At 42.0% G+C, this 17,423-nt stretch overlaps 1 protein-coding gene across 1 annotated transcript in view; it reads left to right on the top strand.

Moving 5' to 3' along the window:
- LOC117364462 (retinol dehydrogenase 14-like) overlaps positions 1 to 17,423 on the top strand; it is a 57,704-nt gene that overhangs the window by 26,766 nt on the left and 13,515 nt on the right. The window lies entirely within an intron of this gene.

Here is a 17,423-nt window from a genome sequence, read left to right as displayed (position 1 = left end):
ATAAGTTCATGGAAAGTCGAGCTATGTTTCTTTTTTCATATGCATATGATTCGAATTTATAATACATGCTTAAAGAGTTCCACCAGAAGGTGTAATCTAATAGCGAAGAGGTCTTCCAATTTTTCAAGATGTGCATAAGGGCAGTCACAAACATAGTATCAATAAGTTTAGGAGGACAGTTTGAAAGAGCAAAGCATGGATGTTGAGATCGAAGAATTATAATGTCCAAAGAGATTTCAGTTGAACAGTCAGTAATGTGTTTTATGGTGTCCCAAATGCGAGTCCAGAATGAGCGAACTGGAGTACAGTGGAAAAGCATATGGTCAAGAGTTCCGGATTCTTTCGCACAGTTCCAACATATCGAGTCTTGTTTAAGGTTAGCTTTCCACATTCGAAAGGGAGTCCATACAGCATTCCACATAATGAAGAACATTGATTGGGCAGCTCTGGCTGATAATAGAGGACGATTTGTCGATGACCAAAATAGGTCCCAGTCAATATCTGGGAGCGGTGTTGTCAGCATGGAGTCCCAGTGTTTCATTGAATGAGAGGAGAAGGTAAAGGAGTTGTCTCTTAGGATGCTATAAAATAACGATATTGCTTTACCTTTCAATATAGCCAATGTGGACCAGTGGCGTATAGTGTGAATGGATGACCCAAAATCAAACCGAAGAGACAGAGAAGATATCGCTCCAGTAAGGGAGAGCCATTGAGAATATGTAGAAGGAGGCAACGAATGGGTAGAGCAGAGTTTCAAAGGGAACAGGAGTAGTTAGAGTCATCAATTGATGAGGAAACCACAACCCAGCCCGCTGCCATCTTCTCCATGAAAAAAACTTTCCTTTTTTTTGGAGTTTGGAATTATTCCAAATGGACATGAATGGACTGTCTTTAATTGAAATTTCTGCAATCTCATCTAATAAGTGAAGAGCATGCTACGTTGCACTCAGCAGGGGATACCTCCTCAATTGTCTAGGAACAGGGATAGTTGCCAGACAAGAAATGTGCAAAGGTGTACATATAAAGTGTTCCATCTGGAACCAGGCTGGAGGATCCTGGGGGTATGAATCAGTAATCCAGTAAGCTCCATATTTGGCCATTGATGCAATATAGTAAAAATAAAAATCTGGCAAATTTAGACCACCGTGAACCTTAGAAGCTTTTAATTTTGCGAGAGCAATACGAGGCTTTTTTTTGTTCCAAACAAATTCAGATAATTTCTTATCCAGCCAATGAAAAAATGTTTTTCTGCACAAAGATGGAAGCATTGAAAGGGTATAATTTAATTGAGGGACAAGAGTCATTTTAATAGAAGCAATCCTGCCCCACCAAGACAGATATAATGGAGACCATCGAGCTGTTGTGTTTAGGACTAAGTTTTTAATTTTAGACAAATTTAGATCTTGAGCATGAATTGGATCTTTATGAATTAAAATACCTAGGTACTTCACAGCCCCACGAGCCCATGGAAAAGGGAATTGAATGAGATCTGAGGGAGAAATATGATCATTAAGAGGAAAAATTTCTGATTTCTCCCAATTGACTGAGTATCCAGATAGGAAGGAGTACTGAGAGACGATGTTAACGAGAGCAGGAAGGGAGTCAGCAGGGTCACGAATAAAGAGAAGGACATCATCAGCATACGCCGCTAACTTAATGTGACGAGTAGAAGTGGAAATACCTTTAATTTTGGGGCATTGACGGATGGCAGAAAGGAGAGGTTCCAGAGCCAGATTAAACAATAAAGGTGAAAGTGGGCAGCCTTGACGAGTACCTCTGTGTAGGGAGAACTTGTTAGAAAGGGAGTTATTAATTAAAATGCGGGCTTTGGGTTGACGGTACAAGGTTTCAATCCACTCCGTGAAAAATGGACCAAAATTATACCATTTCAGGATTCAAAAAAGAAATGGCCATTCCACGCGATCGAAGGCCTTTTCAACGTCAATGGCCAGGCCAACTATAGGATCAGGAAGAGTTTTAGCATGAGCATTGATATGATGAAAGAGGCGTAGATTGTCACCTATGTATCTTTGTTTAATAAATCCTACTTGATCATTGTGGATTAGAGAAGGGATAGCTTTATTTAGTCTCAGTGAGAGAAGTTTTGCCATAATCTTATAGTCTAGATTAAGGAGAGAGATGGGGCGAAAATTTTTAACCAGAGTGGGGTCTCTATCAGGTTTGGGAATGACGACAATAGTAGCATCAGTAAAATTAAATTGCTTATCCGGAGTAGAGTGAAGAAATTCGTAGTATTTATGAAGGTGGGGGGCCAAGAGAGTTCGGAATTGTTTAAAAAACTCATTCGTGAAACCATCAGGGCCTGGGGCTTTACCATTGGGTAGGGACGAGATTGCAGTTTCTATCTCAGATATAGTTATAGGAGAGTCAAGCTCCGATTTTACAGAATCTGATAAAGATGGGTGAACCAGAGAAGCAAGAAAGGAATCTATCTCAGAGTCAGAGGCAGAATGTTCGGATTTGTATAAGTTAGCATAGAATTGTTCAAATTTTGAAGAAATCAAAGATCTAGTCTTGACCAACTGTCCTAGTGGGTCCTGAACAGCTGTTATGTGCAGACGTTTAGATTTATTTTTAAGATATCTGGCTAAAGGACGACCCATAAGGTTGTCTCCCATGTAGTGACCTGAGTTCGAGATAAAAATATCTCGCCTAGCTGTGCACGAAACCAGAGTATTGTATTCATATTTAAGGGTTTGGATGCGTTGTTGTATACACGGGTCATGTAAATGGGCAGACATATGTTGTAACTCTAGTGTTTTGATAGAAGATTCTAAGTCTTTCTCTTTTTGCATGGATTGTTTCTTTTTCCAGGAGGCGAATTTAATCAATTCGCCTCTAAGTGAAGCTTTGTAAGCCTCCCAGACAATGGAAGGGCAGACCTCAGGATCTTTTGAATTGATTTCAAAGAATTCAGTAGTAAAGGATTGGATTTTTTCAGCTATTTCAGTGTCTAAAAGTAAAGTATTATTTAGTCTCCAAGAGGAGGATTTTTTGTGAGGAGCTGAGATGAGTAGATGTAGAGAAACGGCCGCATGATCTGTAAGCGAGATTGGATGGATAATGGTATTCGTGAGGTCGTGAGATAGAGAGGAAGAAATCAGGAAAAAATCTATTCTGGTATATGTGTTGTGTGGAGGCGAAAAATGGGAGTACTCCCTACCTTTTGGATTGAACAGCCGCCATGGATCAACAAGTGAGAAGGTATCTTTGAGGGCTTGTAAGGCTGCGAAGGACCTGGACTTAGAAGGTTTACAAGATGATGATCTATCTATATAAATGTCTTGAACCTGATTGAAATCACCTCCTAATATCAAGGAACATGAACCAAAGTCTATTAATGCTATCTGAAGGTCTTGAAAAAATTCTGGGTGATCCAAAACTGGAGCATATATATTAAGGAAGACAAAATCCATCGAGTGCAACGCAGCATGCACCAAGCACCATCTACCTTCAGTATCTGTCTTGGAGGAATGAATGACAGGAGAGAGTTTATCATTAAATAGTATTGATACCCCATTTTTTTTCCGATGGGTAGCAGGAGAATATAAGTGAGTGGAATATCCCTTTAGTTGGAATTTCGAAGCGGCAGCTGGAGGGAGATGAGTCTCCTGTAAAAAAATCACATCAGGGTGTTTATTGGAAATATAATTAGCTATCTTTTTCCTCTTAATGGGATGATTCAAACCATTCACATTAAAAGAAAAAAAATGCAGGTCAGTCATAAGCCTTATTAATTAGCACTGTAATATAGCAGATGCTACCCATGTTCGTACATAACAGATTTTCAAAGATGTTACATAAAAAAGACACTCCTGTCAGAAAGCAGAGGGGAGAAAAAAAGGGAAAAAGAGAGGAAAAAGAAAAGAAAGAGCTATGGATGTCATCACGCAATGGAGTCATAAAAGACCTCATTACTGTGCGTGGAGTAATGCAGTTCAAGGGTGCTCCTGTGAGCACAGAGGTATAACACGGATGAAACAACTAACAAACCCACATCCATATTACATTCCGGAACTTGGAGGCAAGGAGGATGGCAGTTTGAGTGCAGAGCTCCTCTCCCTGGACAATCTGCCTGCTTTTAAATATCAGCAGCAGTGGGAGATCAATTGCTTTTACACCTAAGCAGCAACGGGACCAACCCACCAACCTCTGCAGTCCATTGGAGAGATCAATCTACCTGCTTTTAAATATCAGCAACAGTGGGAAATCAACTGCTTTTACACCTCAGCAGCAGCGGAACTATCCGCAACTACCAAGAGCCCACAGATTCGATCCAGCCAAGAGTTTGAGCTCCACCTCCCCCTGCAGTACACTAGGAAGATCAACTGTTTTTTACACCTAAGCAGCAACAGGACCAGCCACCACTACCGAGAGCCCTTTGCCCTGATCCAGCCAGACAAGTAAGCTCTTCCCCCAGCATTCCGTTGGAAAAATCAATATGCTTGCTTTTAAATATCATCAAAAGTAGGAGATCAACTGCTTTTACACCTAAGCAGCACCAAGACCAGCCGCCACTATCGAGAGCCTTTGTCCCAATCCAGCCAGATGTGTGTGCTCTTCACCATACAATTTGTTGGAGAGATCAATCTGCCTGCTTTTAAATATCAGCAGCATTGGGAAAACAACTGCTTTTACACCTAAGCAGCAGCGGGTACATCCGCAACCACCAAGAACCCACAGACCCAAACCTGCCAGGAATGTGAGATCCACCCCCCCTACAATCCGATAAGAAGATCTACTGTTTTTACACCTAAGCATCAATAGGACCAGCCACCACTACCGGGAACTCTTTGCCACGATCCAACCAGACATATAAGATCTTCCCCCAGCATTCCATTGGATAGATCAATCTACCTGCTTTTAAATATCAGCAGCAGTGGGAGAACAACTGCTTTTACACCTAAGCAGCATTGGGACCAACCGCAACTACCAAGAGCCCATAGACCAGATCATGACAGGAGTGTGAGCTCCACACCTCCTGCAGTCCGCTAGGAAGATCAACTGCTTTAACACCTAAGTAGCAGCATGACCAGCTGCCTATAATAGGAGCCCTTGCCCCGATCCAACCAGGCATGTGAGCTCCTCCCCCTATATCCCGTTTAAGAGATCAATCTACCTGCTTTAAATATCAGCAGCAGTAGAAAAACAACTGCTTTTACATACAAGCAGCAGCGACCACCAAGAGCCCACAGACCCGATCCTGCCAGGAGCGTGAACTCCTCCCCCTGCAGTCCATTGGAGAGATCAATCTGCCTGCTTTTAAATATCAGCAGCAGTGGAGATCAACTGCTTTTACACCTAAGCAGCAATGAGACCAGCCACAACCACCGAGAGCACTCAGACCCGATCCTACCAAGAGTGTGAACTCTTCCCCCTCTGCAATCCGCTATGAAGATCGACTGTCGGCTCCGGGCGGCTTTCCCGCAGAGGAGAGAATCCTGCATTCACCGTGGACCTCATCTGGGGCAGCCTCCTTGGAGCGGCTGGGGCACGGGCAGTGTGTCTGGGAGGGAATGCATGGATGGGAGAACATCGCAGGGGAGGAGACATAGGCATCCTGGGACTGTCGGCCAAGTCTCTTCCCTGAAGAAGCCCTTTCTGGATACGTCAATCGCTCCTCCTAAACTTACTTGCTCCACTTCATCACTGACGCTGACCCATTCTGCTTCTATTCCTTTCTCTCCTCTCCTCTACCTTCCAAAGTATTTAGATCAATGCTGTCTTTTTAAAATGTTTATTTTATTTTTATTTTTCCTCTAACTCTACTTTTCACTTCTCTATTACCCTCCAGGTACTTTAGTTAGATTGTGAGCCTTCGGGACAGTAAGGGAATTTTCCAAGTACCTTTCTTATTTCTAATCTTAATGTATATTTTCTGTAAACCGCTTAGAACCTAACGGATGTAGCGGTATATAAGAAATGAATTACATTACATATTAACAACCAAATATTTGTGTGCCTGTCAGAAAAACAATTGAGTACATTTACTTCAACCTGGTGAGAAAAGCAGAAGAAACAGCTTCAATCAGCATCACCCATCACTTTAGCACATTTTTAAAGAATCAAGAAAGGCAGCTAGTTCATCTGGATCCGTATATGATGTAGTATGATTGTTGTAGGTTACTTTCATCCTGGCAGGGTACATAAGACCATATTTGGCACCTATGTCTTTGAGCTCTTGGCGATGAGACAGAAAAGCTTTCCTCTTCAGTGCTGTAGATTTAGCCAAATCTGGAACAATGAAGAATTTTCTGCCTTGATGAATCAGCTGAGGTTTAGCTTTTGCAGCTGTAAGGATCTGAAGAGCGTGCTGAAATCTAAGCAGCTTGGCTACTATGGGTCTAGGAGTAGTAGCATGTGCAGAGAGATGGGAAGGCACGCGGTGAGCACGTTCTATTTCTAATGGAGGAGAGAAAGTTAGTCCCAGTGTTTTAGGCAGGAAATCAGAGAGAAAGGATATCATATCAGAGCCCTCTGTTGATTCCTGTAGTCCAATGATCCTCAGATTAGACCGTCTGCTGCGGTTGGAAAGATCCTCAATATCTCTTTGCAGGTTATTGATCAATTTATCATGCTTCTGTACCAGCGCCTGGGTGGATTGTAGATCTGATGTTTTTTCTTCCAGGGCATCAAGGCGGTGGCGCGCGTCGATGAACTGCGAGTTAAGCGCCTCTATTTCTCCTCTAAGGAGTTTTGTCTCCTCGACCTGCTCCTGCACTATTGATCGGACCGATCGTATTTCCTTAAGAAGCAGGTCGAGTGAGGCCTCGTCTCCTTTAAGCGCCATTTTTTCCGGCGTGCTTGGGTCTGGCTTGGGCCTCTTACCGCTGAGTGGCGCGGGTGCGATAGGCTCTGCCTTTGCCGGCTTCGGAGGCGACATGATCAGCGCTGGGTGAGATGCAATGTCGGCGGTAACGGCGGTTTTTAATATTTTTTCCCCAAAAGGCACTTTATATTAAAAGTCGGGTATGGCGTGGGAGAGCTGTTACAGCATGCGTGCAACCTCCGTGGTAGTCAGGCTCCGCCCCCCCAGCGCCTGATTTCTGTCTCGGTTGTTTCATACGTCTCCAAGTTGTAACTTGGATGCCAGTCAGTCTTTGGGGGCAGGAGAGTATACTGTATATATTTTCCTCTTTTCTGCGGGAGTAATTTCTGAGCTCCCTTGAGGTTTTTGCCGGCTGTTTGCAGCTGATATTACACCTTTGAGCAGAACAGTTATTTATGATCTTGATTGTTCTGGGTATCTACTTCACGTTGGTTTGGTAGCTCTTGGTGCTTGGGTACTAAGGGCTCCTTTTACGAAGCTGCGTTAGCGGTTTAACGCACGTAATACCGCGTGCTAGACGCTAACGCTAGCATTGAGCTGGCATTAGTTCTACCTGCGTAGCGCGGGTTTAGTGTGTGCTAAAAAGCTGCGTGTGCTAAAACCGCTTCGTAAAAGGAGCCCTAACTGTAGGTGGAGTTAAGGAGCTCAGTGAAGTACAGAAGAGGCACAGAAAAAAATCCGAATTGGATTCCTTCTGCAGATGGCACGCGGCCAAGGGGGCAGTATCCACTTGTCTAGAGTGTCTCACCTATCTACTGGAAAAGAGCTTACCAGGGTAAGTACATAATCTCTTTTTCTCAACCCAACTGGATGAGGAAGATTTGAGTTGGAAACCACTGCATTAGATCAATATTAGAATCGGCTTAGCTTTGTGCTTGTTGCCCAATAATACAAAAAGAGCCAGGAAACTTCTAAATGCTGTAGAAGTATCAGTTATATATCCTTTCAAAACAACATGGTCTCTGATTTCGAACAGCTAAGGATGAGGCAAGAAATATGGAACAAAGCTTAAGTCCCTCTTTCCCTATCTAGAAATGAGAAGAGTAAAAACCCTTTGGGAACAATATTTGAAAGCAGACAGAGACTAAATTATTTTGAATGGAGATATAACATATATCCACTTCAAGTTTATTAAAAATTTGTTGTACACGCAATGTCAAGTGCTTCAGTGCGTATAACAGTTTAAAAATAGGGGACAAAAATAATACAATTTAATTACAAATAAACATAAGGTATGAAGGTACAAAATTTAATTACTAATACAAAAGGAGAGGGGGATGAACTACAATCTTTAAAGAAAATAAAGAAACGTTTAAGGAGAACACATCTGGAGGGTAATCAAAGAATAAATATAAAAAGATGGATAAACATAGAAGAGAAGGGGGAAAAGTTTGCAACCTATACATAAGGTCTGGCTAAGATTAGGGGCTCCTTTTACTATAAGGTGCGCTAGCGTTTTTAGCGCACTCAGCAAATTAGTACGTGCTATGCGGCTAGAACTAATGCCAGCTCAATGCTGGCGTTAGCGTCTAGCGCGCGCGGCATTGGAGTGCATGCTATTCCATGTGTTAATTGTCAGCATAGCTATCGCTACCATTCAGCATTTTTAGTTGGCATTACTTATGTCAGCAAAGGCCTATGGGAAATTATATCAATCTGACTCTGGCATGTGAATGCAGTAAGACCCTGAGGGCAGGAAAACTGTTCTAAGTAGCCCTGATTGAATCATGACTAGCTAAAAGGTGTTAATGTCTGATTAAGAGGGTGCTTAGGACAATGGGTCCAGGTGCACAGATCAAGAAGATAGGCTGCTTGAATAGGACAAAGAAGCCAGAGACTAATCCCATCTCCATGCCTGCAAGTATCACACCCTCCTTTATCAATTAAATTAACCATTGTTTCAAACAGTTTACAAATTCTAAACAGAAAGATACTGGGACATACAATAGTTTCTATATTCAGAATAAGATTCCAAGGTATAAAAGCCTCCTCTCTGCTCTATCAATCTATCTATCTATCTCTGGGCTCTTGGCTCTCTTGTTCTTTCTTTCTTTCTCTCTCTGGCTCTCCCTAGAACTGCAAGCTTCTATGTCTCTCTTTTCCTCTGAACTCTGTAAGGCAGGGAAACTGCTTTGCTCTCTGCTTAATTGTAATGCTTAATTATTGTAATGCTTCAGAATATTGCTTTTCTGTAAGACTATTTCTATAATATATTCTTTATGCAATCACCTCTGGCTGTGCCTCTTTGATTCTACTTCCTGGTGAGTCATCTGTGAGGGAACTGAACCTGGGACCTGGCGTTTGTCAGGGCGCCTCTCATTTAACCCCTACCACCTAATATTGTGGGGGCCACTAGCGAACCTGACATTTTGGGGGCTCATCCGGGATTTGAACCCAGGACCTCTCGCACCCAAAGCGAGAATCATACTGAAAAGGCATTTTCGTTTATTTGTTTTCTTTCTAAACTCCTGAGAATGAGAAACCATTTTTCTGAATATCGTGCCATGTGTGTTCTGGAAAATTACCCTCATATGGACCCCCTTTCTTGTCAAAATATTTGTGTACAATATCTGTGAGTTCTTGAAAATCAAAAGGGTTCATATTTGAGGCTGCAGAAGTCTGCCTTGGTTCGTGGGCCTTGCTATATGGCCTTCTAAATGTCCCTGTCTGTATGTAGCCTTTGAGATTGAAATGCTCCCACTTATGAAGGAGGGAGACTTTAGTTAATAGGTAGAAAATCGAGGTAAAGCATGTTAGGCAAGAGTCATTGGCATAAATAATACACTTATGCCCACACTTGCCTACACTGGTTACTACCTGAAATTTACAGGCAGAAGTTTAGCAGGAAAAAAATATAAGAAGTCTGTTAGAAGAGCAGAGGTGTCAGCTGTCAGTTCCAGTCCAGTGTGCCCTGGGCCTTTCACCAGGGCAGAGACTGACAAGAAATAGAATTAAAAGCACAAGGTAAAAAAGTAAAAGTTATTAGTACAGATGTGGCGTGTCTTAATTGAGTGACTGGTTTCACTTTGAACCCTGCTTTTCTTCAGAGCAGCTCAAATATTCTTACATGCAACACCCTAGCAAGCATATAATAGCAAATCATACAATGCAAACCGGCACAGGTAACACTACAAAGACTTTTGATAGTAAAATCTCACCAAATATAAAACCCAAAATATTACTGAAACTTTTCACAAGTGTGTCATCCAGTCTAAAACAATTTAAGGGTTCCAGAAGGTCTTTTGATTTCTATCTTACTCTGTCTATCATTAAAAAAAAAAATTGAATTCTACTTACCCAAATCATCAGGAAGGACCGAGACAAGCCCCCCAAATGTCAGGTTCGCTAGTGGCCCCCACAATATTAGGCGGTAGGGGGTTAAGTGAGAGGCGCCCTGACAAACGCCAGATCCCAGGTTCAGTTCCCTCACAGAATACTCACCAGGAAGTAGAATCAAAGAGGCACAGCCAGAGGTGATTGCATAAAGAATATATTATAGAAACTAGTCTTATAGCCCGTTACATTAACGGGTGCTAGAATATATGTGTGTGTGTCTCTCTTTATTTCTTTCTCTCTCTCTCCTTAGCCACTTTCTTTCTTTCTGTCTTTCTTTTTCTTTGGCTGTCCATCACCACCCCTTGCCTGTTCCCCCTGTCCATTCTCCCTTCCTTTTACCTCCCCTGTGTCGACCACCACCCCTTCACAGCTCTCCTTATGCAGCAGCAGACCTTCTCCCTTTGTTTTACCTCCCCCCTGTCCAGCAGCTCCTTCCTTCACCACCTGTCCAACATTAGGCCTCCGTTCCTTTTTCTTCACCCCCCCTGTCCATCAGCATCTCTTTCCTTCTCCCCCTGTCCAGCAGTAGGCGTCCCTTCCTTTTTCTCCCCCCTCCTTCTTCTTATCCCTATGATACACTTACCTTGCTCTGCCCCTGATCAGAGGCTCCCGACAGCCGCCCAGTTGCACCCATTGGAAAAGTTCCCTCTGCGGCATCCCGCACCCCTCCTGACGCGACTCCCGCTGTCCCACACCTGCCCCTGTGTCTTTCTTCTTGTCTTTGTGTCCCTTCCTCCCTCTGTCTGTCTGTCCAAAGCAGCATTTCCTCCCCCCACACCAGTTCCCTGTGCACCTGTCCCTGTGTCTTTCTTCTTGTCTTTCTGTGTCCCTTCCTCCCTCTGTCTGTCTGTGCAAAGCTGCATTCCCTCCCCCTCCATTTCCCTCCACTCACACCAGTTCCCTGTGCACCTGCCCCTGTGTCTTTCTTCTTGTCTTTGTGTCCCTTCCTCCCTGTCTGTCTGTCCAAAGCAGCATTCCCTCCCCCCACACCAGTTCCCTGTGCACCTGTCCCTGTGTCTTTCTTCTTGTCTTTCTGTGTCCCTTCCTCCCTCTGTCTGTCTGTGCAAAGCTGCATTCCCTCCCCTTTCCATTTCCCTCCCCCCCACACCAGTTCCCTGTGCCTGCATTAGCGTTTCCTCTACCCTCTTTCCCTTCCCAAAGTCGCGACTACAAACGCGGGCCCGAGTCCTTTGTCGCCCCCCCCTTCCCTTACCGCGGGCCCGACTGGCGATTTAAGCAGCGTGTCAGCACTCTTCACACGCTGCTTCGGGCCCTTCTACTGCCCTGATTTGCTCCGGACGTGCCAGAGTAAATCAGGGCAGAGAGCAAAGCAGTTTCCCTGCCTTCAGAGGAAAAGAGAGACATAGAAGCTTGCAGTTCTAGGGAGAGCCAGAGAGAGAAAGAAAGAAAGAACAAGAGAGCCAAGAGCCCAGAGATAGATAGATAGATTGATAGAGCAGAGAGGAGGCTTTTATACCTTGGAATCTTATTCTGAATATAGAAACTATTGTATGTCCCAGTATCTTTCTGTTTAGAATTTGTAAACTGTTTGAAACAATGATTAATTTAATTGATAAAGGATGGTGTGATACTTGCAGGCATGGAGATGGGATTAGTCTCTGGCTTCTTTGTCCCATTCAAGCAGCCTATCTTCTTGATCTGTGCACCTGGACCCATTGTCCTAAGCGCCCTCTTAATCAGACATTAACACCTTTTAGCTAGTCATGATTCAATCAGGGCTACTTAAAACAGTTTCCCTGCCCTCAGGGTCTATCTGCATTCACATGCCAGAGTCAGATTGATATAATTTCCCATAGGCCTTCGCTGACATAAGTAATGCCAACTAAAAATGCTGAATGGTAGCGATAGCTATGCTGACATTAATGTCCTAACGCAGCTTAGTAAAAGGAGCCCTAAGTATTAGAGCATAAGATTTAATGTTAGATGAGTTATCCTATCTATGCCTCAAATGCGTCTTTAAACAAGAAACTTTTGAATTTTTCTAATGAGTGTTCATCACGTAAGTAATTTGCTATGTTCCAGAGCTGGGGGTGTTATAACCGATAAAATAGTGGATCTCCTAGTACCTATTACTTTTAAAGAAGGACTAGTCAATAAATGTTGTTCCTTGAAGCAGCTGTATAGGTGGAACATAATCCTTGTCAAGACTCAGGATTTGGGTTAAGATAAGTGCATTTTGTTTGTTCTACAGATTTGTTATTACACTTCTCCCTCCGTATCTGCGGATTCTCTTATTCATGATTTTTCGGCTGCTGACTCCGCCCCCTAATTTTCATCACTGAACCCGGCATTTCACATTGGAAATCGCTGCTCCCGGCATTGTACGGAGCAATTCGCAGGTCAGGTTATTCACGGTTTATTATCTTTTCAGGTCTATTTTACTGAAAAACCACAAATAACATGCAAAAAGTTATTCGCGGTTTTTCGGTATTCATGGCTATGTTCTGCCTGCATCCCCCGCGAATACAGAGGGAGAAGTGTATTTTGAATATTGCATCATTTCACAGTCATATTGAGGTTCATTGAAATTTGGCAACATGTAGTATGCAGTGATTGATAATGTTGAGATTTTGCTTAGGATCTACGGGTCCCTGCTGGCCACAAAAATCATTTTTAATGAGCTTTTTGAAATAGTCGTCGTTTTTGAAGATTGTTTATGCTACAGGATTTGGATCAGTTGTGTATTTCCAGATTATCAAATTGGTGCTTTCGGGTTTGTTTTTTTTTTAATTTTTTTATTCTTTTTCAAACTTACATCAAGTGCACAAAAAGAACAACATGAAATACTATCGTATAACACTTGAACATCATACATTATATTCTTAATATGTAAATTAATTAAAAACCCTCCCCCCTCCCATCTTTCTATACAATCATTAAAACTATCATATTCCTTCAAAACTAAATCTTGCCAAAACAAAAGTATTAGGTGAACAGCTTTAATCTCGATTATTTGGAATAATATTAGAGTCAAGGTTATCTTTTAAACAACTGATCAGCAACTTGATTAGGAAGGCATTTATTAGCTTATTTAAGAACATAAGATTTGCCGCTGCTGGGTCAGGCCAATGGTCCATCGTGCCCAGCAGTCTGCTCACGTGGCGGCCCTTAGGTTAAAGACCAGTGCCCTATTTGAGTCTAGCCTTACTTGCGTATGCTCTGTTCCAGTAGGAACTTATCCAACTTTGTCTTGAATCCCTGCTGGGTGCTTTCCCCTATAACAGCCTCCAGAAGAGCGTTCCAGGTTTCTACCACTCTCTGAGTGATGAAGAACTTCCTTACGTCTGTACGGAATCTTTTCCCTTCTAACTTTAACAAGTGCCCTCTCATTCTCCTCACCTTGGAGAGGGTGAACAATCTCTCTGTCTCTACTAAGTCAATTCCCTTCAATATCTTGAATGTTTTGATCATGTCCCCTCTCAGTCTTCTCTTTTCAAGGGAGAAGAGGCCCAGTTTCTCTAGCCTCTCGTTGTACGGCAACTCCCCCAGTCCCTTAACCATTTTTATCGCTCTTCTCTGGACACTTTCAAGTAGTATTATGTCCTTTTTCATGTACGGCGACCAGAGCTGGACGCAGTATTCCAGGTTGGGGTGTACCATGGCCTGGTACAGTGGCATGATACCTTTTCGGATCTGTTTGTGATCCCCTTCTTAATCATTCCTAGCATTCTTTTTGCCCTTTTTCGCCGCTGCCGAGCATTGCGCGGACATTTTCATTGACTTGTTTACAAGTACTCCCAAGTCTCTTTCCTGGGGGCTCTCTCTGAGTATAGCACCGGACGTCCTGTATTCGTGCATATGATTTTTGTTACCGACGTGCATCACCTTGCACTTATCCACATTGAACCTCATTTGCCATTTCGTGGCCCATTGCTCGAGCGTATATATGTCTCTTTGTAGATCTTCGCAATCCTTTTGTGTCCTCACTACTCTGAATAACTTTGTATCGTCCGCAAATTTAATCACCTCACTCGTCGTGCCAATTTCTAAGTAGTTTATAAAATCGCTTCGCTCACTTTTCTGTCAGTAATTTTGATGTTCTTGTTCACTCAATTATACTGGCTCAGTTGGATTACCTAGTTATACTGGCTCAATCGTTTCATTACCTTGTCCTTTTTATTTGTTTACAAATTGTGTTTAACCCTTTATTTTTTTCTTTTTACCTTTTGTGTTTGGTTGGTCTAAAGTTGTATTAACCGTCTGGTTTGATTAATGTGTTTTTCTTTTTACCCCAATTTTATCATTATTTGTAAATCGCATTGGATTATGATTTTGCGATCAAATCAAATTTTTAATTAAACTTGAAACTTGGTTTACTATGGAAAAAGATTGCAGCTGCTTCAAAACACATTAGATTGATATTTAATAAAAATACATTTGAGCATATCAGTCCCTTGCTAAAAACACTACACTAGCTACCAGTTGAATCTAGGGTGAAGTTTTAAGTGTGCTTGTATAGTTTATAAACCAATACATGGTCAAGTAGATAATCAAATTGCACCTCTGGCATTTTATGCATCAGGACAAAGATGTTGAAGATGTACCTCGTTAGTTTCATTAGTATTTCCATCAGTCAAAGGTGTTCAGTCTAAGGGTCTAGTTACCTGTGCCATTTCTTTTATTTTTACTGCTCTGTGGAACAGTTACCATTACAGTTAAGAAAACACGAGTCTTATTTAAGGTAGACAATAAAATATCACAGTTGGTATCTACTTTCGCAAAGGTAGAATCCAAAAGAATGGCATCAACTTTATACAAAAAAATTATTTCTTATAAAACACAAGGGAAGAATGGCCCATACTCATTTGTGTAACTTCCTCTACATATATCAAAAATTGATAGACTTAATTTCTCCTTTTGGTGAAATTCTTTGTTTATGTAATAAGATATTTAAATTAACGTGGGGTCCATTGACAAATTTTGTTAACACTGATTAGCTGGATTATCCTTTTCGATTTGCACATCCAGGGAGGGTGTGTGGGAGGGAGGGGGTATTATATTTTATTGTATTAATGGACCAAATGAAAGAGTTTGCGTCCTTGAATAGGGTGGGGGAAATGTTTTGTAGTATTTCTTTGAATGATTGTAAGTGCTGTCTTGAAGTCAATTGTATGCTTGTAATGATTTTTGTAATGATTGATAAAATTTTTCCCATAATAAGATACTGGATAAAGGAGGGGGGGGGGTTGGTTATTCTCTTTATAATAAACACATAAATAAATTATTATAATAGTTGTTATATTGTGTACAATTAACAAAATAAGGGAAGGGAAAGGGACTCATAATTGAATAATAGTTGATAACATTATTAAAAAATTTTTATATGATGTCTAATTATAGTAAGGATTATATAAGAATATGTTATAGATATATCAAGTGTATACTTAAGATAATTGTATGAATCTTTATGACACACTTGTTGTTATATGAAGAAAAATCAAATAAAAATTTAAAACAGAAGTCAATTGTATGTATAATTCAATGCACTGTTTTCGTATGGAAAATTAATAAAGATATACAAAAAAATAAAAAAGGTTTTCCTCCGTAACAAAGCTCTGTAGAGCCTAACACGTAGCACGGACTAGAATGATATTTCTGCTATAGACATTACGCCAGTGGAGATAAGTACCGCTCCTTGTCTTATGTACTGCTAATTATTTATCCTGTTTGATTGGATGTTTACACTAAAATGCAAAAAGAAAAAGACAAAATTCCTTGACTAACTTTAACTTTGCGTTTCAACCCAGGGTTAAAATTATAGCCCTGCTCCTTCTCTCTTTATTCTTTGGAGTTTCACACATTATTGATTTTTGTACACACGTCACTTGAAACAAGGTCCAGAGAAATATCCTGCTTAAATACCCCGCTGGGTTTCACAAGCTCTCATCTCGACAAATAAATTAATTGAGTTGTGAATACTGAGGACCTGTTTCATATTTCACTAAGGGCCACGCTAGCGGCTGCAGTGCGCTAACGGCCCCGAAGCCCATAGAGATTTAAAGGGCTTTGGGGCTGTTGCTGTGCAGCTTTGTAAAACAGGCCCTAAGTAATTTTCTTTTGATATATGTAGAGGAAGTTACACAAGTAAATATGGGCCATTCTTCCCTTGTGTATTATAAGAGAGAATTTTTTTGTATACAGTTGGTATCTATGGGGCTCATAATTGAAAGAGAAAAACGTCCCAAAACTGGCCTAAGTTGGCACTTGGACGAACATTTCTCAAAAACGTCCAAGCGCCGAAAATAAAAACAGGTTTTGGACGTATTCTAAACGACCTAGGCCTTCATAGTGTCGCTCAACGTCCAAAGCTAAACAGGGCATTTCGGGAGGCGTGTCGAGGGTGGGAGTTGGGCGGGACGTGGGCCGGCTTAGACTTAGTCGTACAGCATGTATAACCGAAAGTTTAACAAAAGAGCCTAGACGGAACTTGGACGTTGTGATTTAACTAAGTCACAAAAACCCACCTAAACTCACCAGATGAGCACTGCAAACACATAACACAGACTACCCCAGTGATCATTGACCCCCGCCACCCCCATAACAATTTTATTCAGAACTTTAAAATTCAGACCATCATCACCTGGCCGCCTGGCATATGAAAGCCTAGTCGTCCAGCCCAGAGGCAGCTTAAGTCATCTTGGGAGTGGGTTATGGACCCATAGAGAAGAGGACCCATGCCCATTAGCCCCTGTAATCACTGCATCGATACTTAAACATGGGCACTGCCTTATACACCCCCAAAACCCTTTTTTACTGGCATATAAGTGGCTCCTGCAGCCATAAGGGCTATTGGGGTGGTAGATAAGTGGGTCTAGGGGATTCTGGAGGTGGTTTGGGGGGGCTCACCGTCACCTATAAGGGAGCTGTGAGGAGAAGCCATGGCACCCTTTATGTGAAGTTCACAGCAGTGCCCTGTAAGGTACCCCACTATTTAGGTGGCATGTCTGGGTGTGCAGTCCATCACTTTGCAGACCCCTCCCACGTCCAACAGGGCTTGTTCTAGGCGTTTTGGACTTGGACGGAAAGTTGGACGGAAATGTGGTATAAAGATGGACGATCAGATCAGCAGGATGTATAATTAGACGATTTTCGAAAGTAAAAAAAGTTGGACGTATCTTTCGAAAATGTGTATTAGGCTCTTTTTAACTTTGGACGACTTGCGAGATGGACATAAACGGACTTAGACGTCCCTTTCGATTATGCCCCTCCACCCATT

This window comes from Geotrypetes seraphini, chromosome 8 (genome assembly GCF_902459505.1).
Source record: "Geotrypetes seraphini chromosome 8, aGeoSer1.1, whole genome shotgun sequence".
Taxonomy (NCBI): Eukaryota; Metazoa; Chordata; class Amphibia; order Gymnophiona; family Dermophiidae; genus Geotrypetes; species Geotrypetes seraphini.
Note: the sequence above shows the minus strand (reverse complement) of the source record. Positions and strands in the feature narration are given on the sequence as shown.